The sequence below is a fragment of the Kogia breviceps genome, chromosome 4, assembly GCF_026419965.1.
Source record: "Kogia breviceps isolate mKogBre1 chromosome 4, mKogBre1 haplotype 1, whole genome shotgun sequence".
Classification (NCBI taxonomy): domain Eukaryota; kingdom Metazoa; phylum Chordata; class Mammalia; order Artiodactyla; family Physeteridae; genus Kogia; species Kogia breviceps.
The window spans coordinates 146,872,841-146,891,496 of NC_081313.1; the positions used below are offsets into that span (position 1 = coordinate 146,872,841).

General features: G+C 40.2%; 2 pseudogenes; both read left to right on the forward strand.

Annotated features, from left to right (window-relative positions):
* The window catches only part of LOC136794029 (centrosomal protein of 78 kDa-like), a 112,584-nt pseudogene extending 97,647 nt beyond the window's left edge, over positions 1-14,937 (forward strand).
* Positions 1-18,656, forward strand: part of LOC131755466 (RNA/RNP complex-1-interacting phosphatase-like) — a 572,095-nt pseudogene that overhangs the window by 424,641 nt on the left and 128,798 nt on the right.

Here is an 18,656-nt window from a genome sequence, read left to right on the forward strand (position 1 = left end):
GTATGGTAAGCGCATGGTTCCTTTCCTTTCATCTGTAATGTGAGTGTCAACGTGAGGCACTGTTTCCAAGCACAGACTTTGGATGTTCCTGTACTGGTCCCATCACTGACCATCCACAAAAACTTACAAATGTTGCTTTACTTTCCTGGGGGTTAGAGTCTTAGCTAAGAAATGGAAGCAAAATAGAACTTTCCCCCAGGGATGATAGAAGGTTTAAAGGAGTAAATATGTAAGAGACTTAGCACAGTGCCTAGTACAAGAGAGATCAATGTAAGTACTTATCAATTTTTCAAAGAGACAGATGAAAGAAATAAAATGTGGTGATTTCAACCTATTGATATATATTCTTGACATTAAATTGCGTTTTCATTCTTTGGATGACCTAACTTGCTCATGCTTTTTCTTACTCTAGTGAACTTGGGTAGCTAAAATCATAGTTTAAAATTTTTGCTTTTATATTTACAAGTAACTTTGACCTGTAAATTTCTTTTTCCTTACAGTCCTAATGTATTTTCAGTATTAGGATTATATAGACTTCATAAGATGAATAAAGGAGCATTCTTCCTTTGCTACTCTCTAGAAGTTTTTCTTTTTTTAATACTGATGTTATCTGTTTAATAGTAGTTTGATAGAACTCCCCACCCAAACGATCTGGGTGGGTCTGGTATTTTCTTGGTGAAAAATTGTCAACTACTGACTTTATTTCTTTACTGGTGAAAGAACTCCAGCTATGTATTTCCTCTTGTGGCAGTTTTGGTAAACTTTAGGAGCTAGGAAATTGTCCACTTTACAGAAATGTTCAAATTTACTGGCATTTCATATCTTCTCTGTTTGTATTCTCTGCTAGAACATCGTCCTGATTCTTTCTGTGTATTATTTACTTTTGTTTTTGTTTTGCTTAATCAAAGTGTGTTTTGAAAATCTTTTCAAAGAATATTCTTTTGACTTACTAAATCACCTCAATTTTACACTTTTTTCTGTTTTATTAAGTTCTGCTCATATCTTTATTATCTAGTTTATCTATGTTCTCAGGGTTTATTGTTTGGCTCTTCTGATGTCAATTAAAACACTTGGTTATTAATTTTAAGAAATCGTTTTAGTTATAAATAGTTGAACTTTTTGAAGACTCCAGCTTAGTTGTAAGTATCTATGGGTCGGCACCTCCACATTGTTGCTGGCCTAAGCCTTAGTGCACCCTATAGCAATGTATATATTGACATTTTTCCCCCTGGACTTGCTGTGTTTTGCTACTTGTCACTTTTCTTTGGAGAGAAGCCCTGTGAAATAGCCTTTAGTTATTTTACAGCCAATAAGTGTTTAAAATATGTGTATTTTTTAAAGATAAATCGACTTATATAATTAGGCAGAAAATCTGATTTGCCATATTTTTAAAAACAGCATAATTTCACTCTTCTCCATGATTAATCTGCTGTTTTACACAACCTTTGAGTTTTTAGCTTTATCAATGACATGTACTTTACAAATGTTTTAAAGAGCCTACCCACTCTTTTAAAACATCCTGTTCATTGTTTCAGTTCTATTATTGTGTCTATTTTCTGCCTTGCAACTGATAATTCCAACATTGAATGGATGGCCTTGGGAATCTAATTCTGGTATTGATTGTTTTTGCTGATTCTCTCCCATTGTAGCTGATTTCTTCATTATTGTGTAAATTTAGATCATAAGCTCAGCTTGAGCTAAACTTTATCTGTGGGAAGCTATAGGCCCGGGTTGAAGGTCTCCCTCTGCAGAGAGTGTTTAGTTCTGTGTTTGGGATACCACCGATCTGGGAGCATTTTACGGTAATTTCTTACCTTCTGTTCGCAAGACCACAGATAACTTTGCATCCCAAACACTGTGAACACATATCTGGGGTTCAGAATTCTCAAGATTTCCTACCTGTTTCCTACCCAGAGCGGAGGCCAAGAGAATTTGGTCTTAGTCTCCCTTTGCCAGCAGATATATATATATATTTTTACTGGCACACCCTTTCATTAAAGGTGAAGCTGGGGATAGATAGGCTTAGTTCTAACTTCCCATCTAGTAGGGATGGAGACTTACCTCCTGCTTCCCATGTGGTCATGGACACTTTAACAAGAAGTCTCTATGTCAGGGCAGGTGTGTCATTAAACTATGGCCTGTATTCCAAATCCAGACAGCTGCCTATTTTTAATGGCCTATGAGCTATGAATAATGTTCACATTTTAACTGGTAATATTTTAACTGGTTACTTAAGTACCTAAATAATTTCCTCAATTTTGACTCTTTGGTCCACAAAGCCTAAAATATTTGCTATTTCGCTCCATAAAAACAGGATTTCCAGCTTCTGTTGTAAGCTATCAAGATCTACAATCCACTCCTAATATAGCTAGAACTCTGACACATGTACTCCCCTTCTTCCAGCGGTCCTGGAAATTTCTGCTGCACACTTCAAAAATCACACATGCACTTAAAAATAAGTTGTGTACATTTAACCTAGCATACCTAACTAACCCTTTTCTTTTAGGAGAGTTTTTCAAGTAATCTTGCCCACCATATTCTTCAGAGCTTCATTAATAATGGCAAAAAATGGAAACAACTAAACATTCAACAAATGGGAATTGTTCATAACAATTATAGAAGCACATACAGTAGAAAACTATAAACTGTTATTGAAACAGTGAGACATAACTAGTTTTATTCCTCGAGAATTATGTTTATTTAGGTCTCTTTTCTTTAAATAAGAATATTTCTGTGTATGTATGTGTGTAATCATGTATTTATATACACATACATTATTTACATGATATATTTATATTAATATGTGAAATACATACCTATACACATACCTTTTATTTATATTTGTATACATACACAGGAATATAATTATCTATATCATATATTTATATACATTGAACTGAAAACTGGTAGTATACATATATATTGTGTATAAATGTGTGTATATGTGCATGTGTAGAAAAACAGGTTGAGAGATATGTAAGCATGATTTAGACAGGTTCAAGATTTTAAAAGTCATTATGTGTAGGTAGTGAGATTATGGCCCATTTGATTTAAAACATTGCATATTTTTACATCAACTGTTAGGAACAGATTCCTACGTAAATAAAATTATAAATAGTTATACATACTTGTATGTGTAATGTATAATTAAAATATATATACTTTTATGTAAGTATTATATTTATATTATTAATATACTTGTCTTATAATAATACATTATATATTGTGTTATATAGAATACATTAAATATAACACATTATATCAGATAATTATATATTTCTATGTTATGATAGAATTGTTTTATCATCTATTACATGATATATCATATTAATATTGTGAACACATTAAATACATTGCATTAGTCATATATTTTGTGTACAATATATGCTATGCAAAATACATGTTAATATAATACATAATGGTTATACATTAATTTAAACAGTAATATATTACATGTATACAGCAACATAATATTTAATATTGGTATATATATTATAGTTAATATATACATAGCTAATGCTCTTTAAAGCCATATGCAACAAAAAGTAGAATGGGACCAGGAGTATGGCCAAAGCAAATTCTAAAAATATTAGATTATTTATATTCATTTATATGTCATTTTCCTGGAACTTGCATCTGGCTATTAGAGAGCACACACAGCAAAATCACGATAAAGTGCCCAGGAGGACACGGGATCCTTTATTTACTGGGACCTTAAAGGAAACACAGTGCTATTCAGTCCCCCATCAAAGAGCTAAGAGCAAATCTTGAAGCACCCAGTAAAAGCCAATTCAAACACAAAGGCTTTTCCACTTAAACTTGAAAAAAAGTTAAGTTCCCAAGAGACCCCCTACATCAAGCACCGAAGCTCATTTGTCAGGAAAAACAATAACATTCAGCGAACAACAAGAAATCTAAAACAATGGTTGTTTTAACAACAACAACAAAAAATCCAGCAGCTAATTAGTGTCTTTCCTGTTTGAAAGAAGGGGGTGGGAAGTGGACAGAAGACCTGATAGGAAAGATAAAAAGAAGAGGAAAAGGAAAGTAAAAGTTTCCAGTTTGACAATCAAGGTGTCTTCTGCATCCATTTCATCCCAAGAACACCAAGTCAACTTGGAGGCTTTTTCCTCCTTCCCTTTTCATGAGACTGATCATAACCAGCACAGCAGATTCCATCGAATTAAGGGATGCTGTTGCCTACATGTGTGAATGTGCTGTGAGTAAAGTACTGGAGTAGAGGACACCTAAATGGAAACGTCCTCATGAATGTCCATGTGGCTGAGCAGGAAGGTAACCTGTCATAGATGTGCTAAAGAAGAAGAGCTGGGTTTTAGTTTATTTACTTTTCCCTGGACTCTGTTGAATGACTGTCATCTACAAGTTCAGGCTACTTTTTGCTGAGGATTGATGCACTGGGAGAGCTGAGAGAAAACTGAATAGTAGAACTGTCTTTTTCTGGGCCAGTTCACCTTACTTTCCCAAACTCGAAGTCTTTCCCTATTTCTTTCTCCTTTTTATTGTAGTAAAATGAACATAACATAAAATTTACCATTTTGATCATTTTACAATTCACTGGACAATTCAGTGGAATTTAGTACTGTCACAATGCTGTGAAACTGTCACCACTGCCTAGTTGCAACACATTTTCATCACCCCAAAAGGAAACCTACACCCATTTTAAGCAGTCATTCCCTATTTCCCTCTCTTCCAAACCCCTGGCAAACACTCATGTATAATATTTTTCGTTGTGTATGGATTTGCCACTGCTGGACATTTAGTATAAATGGAACCATACAATATGTGGCCTTTCATGTCTGATTTCTTTCACTTGCATCCATGATGTAACATGTATCAGTAATCCATTCACTTTTATGGCTGAATTCCCTGATCCTGTTTTCTTCATACTGTTTGATTACAAACTTGAAAATATGTTGAGGCTGAAGCTCTGTTTTAATGGCTCATCTATGAGGCCAATTCATTTAAAGAAGGTGAAAATGGAGATATTGTTGTGAAATGATAATTGTTGAGAAGCCTCAGCTAATTTGATAATGAAAATTTGGGAAATGTTGCAAAAATTATTTGCTTTATATTAAAAACCTTTTAAACAAGGATTCAGGAGATTGTCTTTTTCTTGCAGGTAACTTAAATGAGGCAGAAGAAAATAACTGCCCTTTAAAACAGATTTTGAAAGGATTCTATTTATTCTTAATAGACGAATGAGAGTACAGGTAGTTCATATCCAATATGGACTCCCTGTCCAAACACTGTTTATCGTTCTAGCCACCACTATCGAATTATATTTCTTGAGAGTAAGGCAGCTGAATTCCTGCATACTACTTTTAAAAATTCATCTATGAAATCCATTAATACAGTATCAACAAGAGATGTTCATGTTTTCAGTGCAGTTCAAATATCAGGTATAAAGAACCCCCCAGTAAGGAAAAGAATCCTATATCTCTTGCCAGAATGTGGTCAGCTCTGGGGTGCTTTGCTAGCTGAAAGACACTTTTATTGTGAACAGAATAGAGGTTGTTTAAGAGGGATGAGTGGCAAAATCTTTTAAGTACTTGTTTGTGTTAAAAACAGTGCTAGGCTATCTCATACTCTATAAAAGTGAAGGCTCACCATTTTACGTATGTGAAAAGTGAAGTTAAAAGCATTTTAGTAACTTACTAAAAGGCACACAACCACTAAATTCAAGCAAGAATTCAATCCCAAATCTGTCACACTGAAGGTTGAACTAATATTGACATTAATAAAAATAGCTCTAAATTAAAAGTTCAGAGGTATTTTTAAATTTCGCACTCTTTCACTAACCCTCTTTGGAGATAAATCATTTCATTTATATGGGCCTTAGTTTTCACAACTATAATAGTTGGAAGCTTGACTAGATGATCTGTATGTAGTCTTCCAATTCTAAAATCTTCCACTAATTTGGATTCCTACAATAATTGCCCTTGCAATACATGCATGCTGCCACCAAGTAGCAGTAGAGAGTACTAGTTCCTTTTTTAACCCTAGTGGGGAGTGCATTTTGACCTCAGACTTATCTGTGAATAGTACAACAATAGAACTATAAATAACAAAATAATATGGTAGTATTCCCTGTAAAGCAGAAGCTTTACACTGTGTCTATGAATCGTATCAGAATCACCTGTAGGTTTTTAAACATAGAGGAAATCCAGATCCCACTGAATGAGGATTTTCAGAGATGGGACTTGGGTTTCTGGAATTTGGGGCTCCCATCATTTGTATATTTTATTTTATTTTATTTTTTCCTATGTACAACATTTGTCACATCCTCTTTTTTAAAATTGATTTGTGTGTGTGTCACATCCTGTTGAATCTTTAGCTATTTCTGTTTGTTTTAAAAGTTTCAAATATTCCATAATCTTCACCTACTTTTCATAAGCCGTTGTCTGTTATGTTTATTCACTCTTGTGCTTCTCCTAGTTAAAACTTCTTTTTTTCTGGGGGCCCTGCGTCATGTCTTGCAGGGTCTTAGTTCCCTGACCGGGGATTGAACCCCAGGCCCCCAGCAGTGAAAGCACCAAGTCCTAACCACTGGACCACCATGGAATTCCCAAGACTTCTTTTTTAAATGACTTTTTTCCCCACTCTAATTCATTCCTGGGATCAGTTTCATGTGGGAACATTAAACCAACCTTGCATTACTAGAAGAAAGCCACTTTGATTGTGATATATTACTGTTTTACATACATACATGGATACTGTTTGTGCTTTTGTTTACAAATTTTGCATGCATGTTCAAAGGAGAAACTGGCCTATGATTCTCTTCTTGTAATATTTTTAATTTTGATCTGAAGCTTATGTTGGCCTTATAAAAATTTTGAGCAATATATTATTTTCTGTTTCCTGGAAGGGTTTTACCTAAGATTACTAATATTTCTTCCCTAAATATTTGGAGGAATTTACTTGGAAAGCCATTTATCCCTGGAAATCATTTTCTGAAAAGGTACTTAATTATACAAACAACTTTTGGAGTAGATATAGAAGTTTTTAGATATTTCTTTTCTTGGTTTAGTCTTGTTAGGTTGCCCGTTTTAAGAATTTGTAATTTTGGATGAATTTTCAAATTTATAAATATAAAAGTATAATTTTAACAGCTTTATTGGGATGTAATTTACATACCATAATTTAACCCTTTAATGTATACAATTCAGTGGTTCTTAGTGTAAGCACTAAAAGACGTGTGTAACCATCACAACAATCCAACTTTAGATTTCTGTCCCCCCACAAAGAAACCCATTACACATTAACAATGTGTTTTCATTCTCTCAACCCTCTCAGCTCTAGGCAACCACTAATCTCCTTTCTGTCTCTACAGATTTGCTCGTATGGGCATTTCATATAAATGGGACCATACAATATGTGATCTTTTGAGAATGGCTGCTTTTCTTTACATAATGCTTTCATGGTTCATCCATGTTGTAACATGGATCAATATTTCATTCCTTTTATAGCTGAATGCTATTCTATTGTACGGATATTCCACATTTTGTTTATTCATTTTTCAGATTGACATTTGAATTTTTTCCACCTTTTTTTTAGAAATATGCTTCTACGAACATTCACGTACAAGCTTTTGTGCAGACATAAGTTTTTATTTCTCTTAGGTATATATTTAGTAGTGGAACTGCTGGGTCATAGGGTAACTCTATGTTTAACACCTGTAGGAACTGTCGAGCTGTTTTGTAAAATGGCCGCACATTAGGTCAAATGGCTCAGACTGTATTTTCTATCCAAAGGTATCCAAAGCTACTTTAGATGCAAAATGTTTCAAGTTGACCTTTGCTGCTGCCCAAATCGTAGCCACTGTGGGCAGTCTGCAAGATGGCATCTTAGGTTTCTGAGGAAGAAATTTGAATACACAAAGGGGGAAATAAGTGTACAATTGCATAATGTAGATTTCATATTTAATTTTAAGGGAAAAGCAATAATTACTTGGCTTTGGGTTTTAAATGGAAATAGCCACTCATTGGGAAATAATTACTCTAATTTCAATTTATTTTACTTGAAATCATTCTGTGATGAAAGCAGTTATGAAAAAAGGTCTCCAAAATGGAAGGAGTGCCAAGTCAGAGGTATATAACATGTTTTAATTCTCTCAGAAGAATTTCTCTTTAATGACTTGATTTTCTTTCTTCTTAAAAGAAAATTATTAAGGTACTTTCTGCCATCTTAAAACTAAGTTTTTATTCAAATGAAATGGCTTTTCTGTTTCTGAAAATGGTGTGTGATGCTTTAATGTAGGCTTCCCAGAAATGCAGATTGAAGACCTTTTATTAACTTAAAATATCTTTATTTTGAATGAAGATCAAACCCTCCTCAGTTACCTGTGACTAAAATGGGATATTTATCATTTCTCTCTCAGAAGCAGTGGATAACTTCTCCATCGGTGAAGGAACCATCCAAAGCTGCTAGACACAAAAAGAACCATAATTTTGGAAAGTGGTCGCAAAGGAAAAACTACTATTAGAATTGGTAACTCTTTCTTTTCCTTAATGCTACTAGAACTTATACCCCTTATATTTTCCATTGTGCTCAAATTAAAACAGCCTTAATGGTTATTCCTTAATGGTTAGCTGTCAGTATTGTTTGTGGTTCTTATGGAACGCACCTAGGAGGTTCCTGACACATAGTGTTTAATATGTACTATATATTAATTTTACTGTGATAAAGTTCTTGAAGTGACAAAATCCATATCCAGATATGAGGTCACCTTTTCTCCCTTTCACGTGGGGTGCAGGCCTTGGGAAAGAGAGGGAAGCATGTGATGTGTCTAGTGACAACCCCAAAATAAAATAAAGCAGGCAGAGCCCTTGGCGCTTTACAGATATGAATAGCTTTTCTTGTCATCAGAGCCCTGTGAACAGACAGTGTTATACAGCAGCGCACACAGGTTAGGGTCAGGTACAGCGGGGAAGTGGATCAGGCAGGATAAGAACATGCGGAGAGTCAGCGGGGGCTGGTTCCAGAGGCTTTATTTACTAAAGAAACAACAAAAATCACAGATGATAATGATGGGTTTTTTTCAGAAATATACGTATCAGTGGAAAAACTAGAAATGATCATGTTCAGAATTGTGATCAGTTGTGTCTAAATATGTAAAAGTCAGTTACTTTCCCGTAAGCCAGAAATAAAAATAAAAAACAAGGAAAGATCCCATTCGTAATAGTCACAAAAATTAGTAAATATCTAGAAGTCAGTTCAGTGTTCACCTGAAAAAGTCAGTGCAAAAGGATAGATGAAATATTTTAAACATACATGTTAACATTAATAAAATATAATGTTAACATATGATCCATCAACATATAAAGCCACTGGCACTGGCAGAGGGAAAGACAGATCGGTGGAAAACTCCAGAAACTGGTCCCTGTTTCCTTGAGAATTGTATTTTAACTTAGACAATTTTAAAGTCTAACTTGACTTTTTGTCTAATTGACTGATTGAAGCATTGCTAATTCATTTAAACAGAAATTAGATATTGGCATCACAGCATACACAAATTCTAGTCAGTCGAAAAGATGCCAATGCAGCTAAATGCAAGAAGCAAATACACAATACAGGAGACAATTTCTGTGTAAGTGTAGGGAGTACAGAAGGCTTCCTAAGTAAGCCATAAAACTCGGAAGCCATAAACTAAAAGGTATTTAATTACATGAAAATGTAAAACTTTTGTACAGTTCAAGACATAAACAAAACAAAATGACAGACACAAAAGTTTGGTAGTGTATTAACATATAATGGTGACTGTTGATACAGAGAAGAACCCACCAATAAATGAAAAAGGATAACCAAATTTTATAAAGGCAGGGGGTGGTTTCTAACTGTATGAGCAAACCACTCAGAAGAAACACAGCTGGCTACTACACAGATGAAGAGGGGCCAACTTCTTTAGGAAATGCAGGTTAAAACCATGGGATTTTCTTCCCTCTGATGGGCAGAAATTCTAAAGACTGATAACATCTGGTGTAGACGAGGGACCAAACACACTTTGCGTATGTTAAGTATAACAAATGTGTTCAAATTTGGAGCGAGGCTTACAGCATCCATCAAAGTTCAAAACTCTCTTGCTCTTTGACCAAAGACTTTTACTTCTAGGCACCTGCCCTCTGCCAGTACTCTGCCTTGCACAGAAGCGTGCATCAAACAGGCACCCGCAAGTCCGATGAGGGAGACTTACGTAATGGGGAAACTCTAGCGACAACCTGGATGTCCTTCGGGGGGGTCTGATGAAGGAAATGAGGATCCATCCGTGGTAGGGAGGAACGTGTGTGTGGAGCTCGGGGAAGGCCTGTGAGCAGGCTGGGAAGATGGCCTGATACGTCATCAGGTCCAAAGGGAAAAGAGCAGGTGTAGAAAAGGACATGTCTCTTATTCCACTTAGAAACCCACAGTAAATACTATATATGTATATATGTACATATTGAAACACGCATATATACATGTGTACACATTTGTGTATCTGATCCTGAAAGTGCACAAAAGACTGTTAATGGCAACCACCTCTATGGAAGGGAATAGATCTTTGTATTTTTAGTCTAGTTTTCCTAATCGTGTGCAAATTTAGAGTTAAATTTTTATGTAAAAAATTAGGCAGTCAGGAGAGGCCTCGTGACTCTTTTGTGGGCTTCTCTCACCTCAGGATGCACTCTTCACGCCCTTTCTTGTTTCTGGTTTGTCTTTTGCAGCAGACACCACTGAAAAGAGCTTCTTGTCATCCCTTGCCAACCGCCTGCGGTTTTCTTGCGCCCTCTAAACCCTCACCACCTTTGTGAGCTGCTGTTTCCTGCTGAGGTGGTGCCTTTCCCCTCACACACACCCCTCTGGTACCTTGGGAAGTCCCGGGGTTTCTCAGTGGGCATTCTAGAATACTCATCCCAGAGATGCAGTGGGTTTTTCAGCCACATGCATTTGGGGAAAACTGTGTTCCTATATGAATTATCCTCTTGGGAGTTCACGATTCACCAGAGCACTTGAGATGCTCTAGGAAGTTGAGTCAAGAAATCCTTGTAGCCCTGTTAATTCAGGATTTCCTAAATTTCTATGACTGACTGTGGTACTGCTTTTTCGGTCACAACCATCCTCATCAGCTTCCATCATAGACTCCCTGGGCAGCGCTGCTCAGACTCTGTCCTGGAAGCTTTATAGTCCCAGGATTACCCGCTGCTTCCACGCCCACCCGGCCCCGTGCTGGCGCTCTGTCAGCCTGGCACCTTCTCCCTGCCCCCAACTCCTTCAGGCCACAGGCCCTGCCCCCGCTCTGGGATTTGGTGATAACGCCTGGGAGCGGTGGCCCAGCACAGCCCACGGCAGTGCTCCGTGTGGCTCACAGGGTTCAATACACACAATTGGACCCCTTAGTGGAACATGGGAAGATGACTTAACTGCAGGTGTCTTATTTCATAATCCCCGTGTCTCTGAAACTGGGAAAAACACACTGGGAGGGCCATATGTTTTAAGTAAAAGGGAGACTCTGTTTCTCTGTGGGAGTAAAGAACGGGCCCTCACAGTTAACAGGTAACATAGGGAGTTTGTGCTGAGTCTGTCGTGTTGGGCCTGTTATACTCATTTCTATGACCCTTGGGTCCCTGTTGACATTTGCATTTACTGCCCATGCTTGAAACTCCCCACCGTCCCTGTCTTGGTCATGAGCCCTGATTCTGTGGACCTAGAAGTTCTTTGTGGGAGCTTTCTAGCAGCCCTCTCCCCCAGGGTCCCCACCTCCAGCCCCTATGGCAGTCGTAGTGCTTTTTCGAAAACACAGAGCTCCTTGTTGTGCAGACCTGCATGCTCCTCGTTGATCCGATCGATCCAGTTCCCAGGAGAGCGTGTCTGCAGGGCCCTCTGCGGTCTGCAGTCCTGCCCCCAGCCAGGCACCCAGCACCCCAGGTGCTGCAGAGAACTTGCTGGGGTGCCCCGTGCCTTGGCAGAGACAGCTCTCTGCCAGATGCCCTTCCTTCGTCTCCCCCTGTCCTGCCCCTCCCACCTCCCTTCCTCTGAAACCTTCAGCCTTCTGTGTGGCAGAGTTACTTGCTCAGCTCTGTGCTTCCACAGCGCTGGTCCTGTGGCTTTTGAATTCCCTCCACAGCCGTTTTGCCACGTTGTGAGCAGCTGATTCCCCTTCATCGTTTTCTTCCTTCACTCAGACCCACACCAGGGACGCTCTCGGGCACCGTGCAAATGTAATCTTCAATTTCTAGTTGTTATGACATTGTTGCTGTCATGGTACCACCTACGTTCACAGTAGGATGGGTAAATGTGTGGGGGACGACTGTAAATACAGATTCTTTGTAAATGCAGGTTCCTAATTCTTCCCCCTTGTAATATGTTTTCCCCTTAAATCACGTGTCGTTTTAGCTGCTCCAGCTCTATCATTGGACTGTCACCTGGGGTGCCTGAGGCAGCAGAATATCAAAGAGGGTAGACACTACATTTTTAATGTAAATGTCAACCAGGATACCTACTAGCTGTGCAATAGGTACTAGCTGGGCCCAGAATTCAGACTCAAAGCCTATTACCAGATAGTTGGTTTCCCTGCTTGTGTCTCTTCTGTCTGTCGACGTGCACTTGACTCCTATTAACTTTAACAGGAATTATATGTGTGCCCTGAGGGGCGAGCATAGCTTTGAATGGGGGCTTCCACACACTGCTTTTCTGTCTTGTTTACTTTTAATGAATCCCACCCTGTAGAAGTGGAAGAATGACAGGATGTGTTTGAGAAAATGGAGAGAGTTATTACATGTTTTCCCTGTAATCCAGAATAGCATGCCAGCTCTTCTTCTGTTTGTCTCCTTTGGTTGTCAGTGGAAGATAATTTTGGCTTGCTTACTTTCCAAATGAGAATCTGAAGTCCAATACAAACGTATCTGAGGAGAAACGTGACCCATTCATTTTTGAGCGTCTGTATGAGCCCTGTGCAAGGTGCGGAGAATAAAGAGACAGATTTATTGACTTCAATAGATATGTACATAGCACTGAATGTGTTCCAGACACTGTTCTAAATTCTATCAGTTATCTACTTTTGCATCACAGAACACTTCAAGACAGTGACTGAAAACCACAGCCATTTCTTGTGCTCAGGATTGTTTTCAGTCAGCAGGTGGGGCTGAGCTTAGTGGGGTGGTTTCTGCTGCTGGTCTCATCTGAGATCACTTATTCAACCAAAGTCATCTGGTGATCCACCTAGAGTCTAAATGCCCCCCACCCCCCCGTCATCTGTCTGGCAGCTGGTGCTGGCTGTGGGTTGGGCCTGTTATTTCCAGCAGGCTAGCTCGGGCTTGCTTACATGGCAGTGATATTTTCAGAGGGCAGGTAGAGGAGCTGCATGCCCCTTGAGGCCTCAGCTTGGAAGTTGCACAGCATCACTCCTGTTGCAGTCTCTTGGTCAAGGCGAGTCCGCAAGGCCAGCCCAGATTCAAAAGGTGTGGAGCACTAGGCCCCACCTCTTGCTGGGAGGGCTGCAGAGAATTTGTGGCCATTTAGTCCTCACATCAGAGAGGCACAACAGAGAGATGAGTAACCTGTTCAAGGTCACACAGCTCGGGACAATACAGTGTTTTAAGTGCTTTGACAGTTGCTGCTCATTATCTTTAAAGCTTACAGCCACTATTCGGACCAACTTATTGTTTTTCTCTGCATCCTTGTAGAGAAAGGGTCATTCACATTGCTGTGTGACTGCCATGGGTTGGAAGCTTCATATATGTTGTAGCACTGAATTGTCATAACTAGTATGAAATGGAGATATTATTATGATTCCCAATATTCAGATGAGGAAACTGAGGCTCTTGGAAATTAAGTATGATTCGAATACGAGAATGTTAGCTCACTGTTCCATATGCAAGAGTGGTCTCCCTATGTAAATTATAAATGTCCTGGCACAGACCTTTTCTTTAATCTCTTGTTTGCATCTGGAAAATGGTTTTTAAAACTTTTCTGTTGCTTTGTTAATGGCAGTTGCACATTACAGAAAAAAAGCTGGAACAAAACACATGTTTTCCAGATGTCCAGTGGCGCCCCAGAATAGAAGCAAGATGAATATTCCATTCCGCATTGGCAACACCTAAGGAGATGATTCCTTAGAAAAAAGATTTCTCGACAAAGCTCTTGAACTCAGTATGATCTCCCTGAAAGGGCATAGTTGGTGAGTACACGTCCCATCCAGAAGCTTGTCAGAGAACTGGTTTAGTTTTCAGACGCTGAAGGAAACACATGTAGGAGGCTGCCCATCCTGGAGTAGCAGGTACTGTAACTTGTTGGGAAAGACCATTTGTTACGGGGGTTCTCCTGCTGCTGCTTACAGACCCCTTAGCACGGTTCCACGGCCGAGAGCATGGGGGGGGCCACACCTTCTAGGAACTTTGGTCAGAATTACCTTTGAAAATCTCTGCTCTGACAGCACAAAGGGTGCCATCCCATCTCTGGTGCAGCTGGCAGAAGCCGGTTCAGTGTAAGAACAGACACTGTTGCTCCCCTGAACATCAGAGAGAGTAGTTAATTCTGTAAGCCCCATGGAAGATGTATGTTCTCACGCATGAGAATAGCTGCCCGCTCCCTGCCCCCTGCACGGCAGGCTCATCGAAGGCTTGAGCTAACCTAGGTTACCTGTGAGCGTTAGGAAGGAATTTTCTAATGACTGAGATGTGTGATGCTCCTGGCCACCTGCGTTGGCTTTCAGGTGGGAGGTTGGACACGGTGGTGTCAGGTGCTGCGACCCTCGCAGGAGCTGTTGACGGGAAGGAGGGTCGTCGTGATGCTCAACCCGGTGCTCCTGCTCTTAGCGGCTGCATCGGTGGTTCTTCTGGGTCCGTGGGAGGCATTTGGGCCTCTCTGCATAACGCTGTCACCATCGAAGATGTCCAGAAGCTGGCAGCCTTTGTGAAGCATTTTTTGGAGATGCACCAGCTATGAGCACATGCTAACCAATATACACTCTGCCCTTGAACAGTGTACAAAATTGAAAGTCACTTGGGCATGGCTAAAAAACCTAAACACACACAGTATTTTTCTCGAATGAACATGCTTATGATAGATTTTCTTCGTTTTTCAGAGAACAGCAAAACATACACAGCTATGCCAAGCTGTTGAAACTTAACCTTAATTATGACTTGAACTGGAAGCTTTTAAAGAAACTTCTCTTGGGGCTTTCCTGGTGGCGCAGTGGTTGGGTGTTTGCCTGCCGATTCAGGGGACACGGGTTCGTGCCCCGGTCCGGCGATCCCATATGTCGCGGAGCGGCTAGGCCTGTGGGCCATGGCCGCTGAGCCTGCACGTCCGGGCCTGTGCTCCGCAGTGGGAGAGGCCACAACAGTGAGAGGGCCACGTATCGCAAAAAAAAAAGAAATCTTTTCTTGCTTTTCTACCAAATTCTAGCTGCTGTTGTCTTTGCTTCTACTTTATCTGCCTAGATCTCATATTCAGAGCCGCCTGTGGGTTTAATTATATGCCCATTGCAGGTTATTGTGGGGCCCTCTAGGTGCTGAATTCTGATCCTTTGCAAGATGACAGCAGTGGGGTCTTCTGGTTTCTTTCCTTATATGGTTATTCTCATAAAGCGATAAAAGTGACTTACTATATGTTTATGTAGCAAGGTCTGTTTTTAATACCATGTAGTTTATATCTCTATGCATTTATATCTCTGTGCCTTTATATTTCTAATAATACGGTTCTTGTTGGTATATGTTGAGACTTTGAGAATTTGTCAGGATCCTTGACCTTGTGCATTAGAGTGTTCCGTTCTCAACAGCTGTGTGCCTCCCCTTCCCCCTCCCCTCTCGCGTTTTAAGCTGCTTCACCAGATTTGGAAGCTCCCTGATTCGCCTTTACTTTCCTTTCAGTGGGTAGAAGAACGGTTGGTTGGTTGGTTGGTTGGTTGGTTCTTCGTTTTTCAGCTATGCTGTTAAACTAAAAATCTCTGTTAAACTCCCTTACTGTTTGTTCATGTGACTGTTCTCTTTCTGGTGTTTGACCAGTGATGCCCTGAGTTCGGGAAGATGTTTGCTGAAGAGTCTTTTCCCCTATTGTTCATCCATTGTCAGTGTTTTATGTTGACCCTGTGAAGGACATTAAAGTCCTAAAACATCTAAACCTTAGTCAGTGAATTTCTTTACATGCTTTTTAGACAAATTGTTCTCTTATGAACTTTAGGTTGGGAAAACTTGAGTCTAAAAATAGCATCTGTGAAGGGTATTTTGTTCAGAAAGGTGTAAGACTTGAATCCTATATATCCATGTTTTTAAAGATTCAGCATACTGGTTGGTAGCTTTCCGTTGGCTTTTGGAATGGACATTGTCTACCAACCACCTTACAACACAGCTCACAGTATAAAGTTGTATGAACTTTGTCCCACTTAGGCTGGAAACATGCCGCTAGGACAGTTTTGAGCTGTCTTCGTGTTTCATTGTATTGTGTAATGAGGACTATACTGATCTTTCGTCGGAGTTCTGCACCAATTGGTTGGGTTAGTTGGGTTTCCTGCTTAGGGCTCAACCTTGCCAGTCTTGGTTCTCTCATCTCTAAAAAGGAGGATTGAAATAACTCCCTGACTTATCTCGGGGATGTTTGAAAGCTGAAAACAAGGGCTCAGTGCAGGATGTGACTGTTTAAACACAGTAAATGTTTCAACAGCAAAAGCCGGACAGTCCATGGACGCCATCCAAGTGTTCACATATAATAGTGCTCAGAGTCTATTTTGCCTCCTTCCTCATCCATTCATCTGATGGTCACAAGTCCCTGTGGTTTGTACCGGCCCCAAGTCTCTTGAATCTCCGCTTATTTCCATTCCCGTTGCCACAGCCAGCTCTGTCAGCGCTCCGCGGATCATGTCAGCAGCCTCCTCTGCCCCTCCCTGCCCCGACCAGCACAGCCCGTTGGACGGTCACTTCCCCTTCGTGCTCCTCCTTGGTGCGTAAAAAAGCCCAGACTTCTGAGCCTAACAGTCACAGCTTTGTGGTGTCTGGTCTGGCTTCTTCTTTCTTGTGTTTCTGGTTCTTGGAATGTGGCGTGCATATATGCCCATGCTACGTCGGGTAAGCCTGGAGTTCCTGCCCCGACTGAGCAAGACTGACGTTCCTTCAAGACACCTGCCAACCTCCTGCCCTTGTTTGTGTCTCCTGCATTGGAAGGATGCTCTTTTCCTTTGTTCTTATAAGCGTGACCCGTTTATCTCATCACAGCCCCTTCATTCTGTGTTTTCCTGTGCCGAGGGTGTCTGCTTACGTGCCTTCCCCATCAGAGCAAGGACTAAGCCCTGTTTCTCCACCTCCACCACCTGGCACCCTGCCTTGCCCTTAGAAGGTGCTCAACCACTGTCTGTTTAATGAATGGAAAGGCAGGGCTTCCTGCACTTCACAAACAGCCTGCAGTAAAGGCAGAGGTACAATCTCACATACGTGGATGTTTTCATTTTTCAAAAGCTTACTATGTAATTTCATTTTTTACTAAAATTTAAAATCTTGGAGGGCTCCCAGACTCTTCTTTACATATGTGCGAAAGTGTTTGGAAAACGGTGAGCCACTGCATTCACACCAGGACAAAGGAGAGTCACTGTTGTCTGGAGCACGGCTCGCTGGGAGGTACTCATGGAGCGAAAACCTTGACCTTTGTATGTCTCAAGTGAGTGAACGGACGCCAGTCTGCTGACCACGTGGAGAGAGGGGAAGGGGAGATAAGGATGCAGGCCCCAGGTCAACGGGCTGTGGGAGCCACAACTGGCCAATCTTTAAGATGAAAAGCAAAGTGGACAGACAGGTGTTTTTCCGGCCTTGGGAGATCTGTGTCAGCCTTGGTGGCCTCACATTCCTTTAGAGCCTCCAGAGTGTCCTCCTCCTTCTCCCAAACTGCTTTTGACTATTTTTGTCTTTCACAATGTGTCAGCACATAATCATGTTCCTACCACCTAAGTGAGAAAGAACAGATTTGCTCCCACGTTGCTTATGTTTACCTCCACACACCGCTTCATCCCCAGCACTGTGGCTCTGTTCTTTGCCTGCACAAGAAACAAAATTGTTCTGTTCCGCGCTAGTCTATGTTTATCTAAACATCTAATGCTGTCTCGTCACAACTTAGCAGATGCTGGAAGGTTTGGCAAGCCCTTAGGTGAACTATGTGATGTGACAAATAATTAGTCCCTTTTTTCCCCTTTAGAGCTTAAGGAGCCGCTGAGACCCCGTAAAATGGACAAGACCCATTGATAGATGTCTAGCTCTGCCTAAGGCCCTTGCAGGTCTGGTCTTGTATCACTCTGGGATTAATGTTTGTTGTATCGTGTTCTTTGGAAGGAAAATAAAATGAGGAAGAATTTTCTCACATTTGATCCGAATGAACAGAACTAAAAAGTGAAATGCTACTGCATCTGAGAAGAAGTCAATCACTTTAATTGCAAAGAAGATTCCCTGCCTCTGTTAGAAATTGCGCTCTTGGTAATTTAGAATCAGAATCCATGACAGTTTGTGATGAATTGGCTCCTTTTGGGCTAAAGAAGGTAAGAAGTTCTGATTACCCCTGGATTATTCCAGAGTGGGTAAAAAAAAGTTAAAAGTAAAACTAACAAAAAGCATTTCCTATTATAAATAACAATGGAATTTAGTATGCTATTATACCTTCAGACCTACTGTAGGACATGCTGTTCT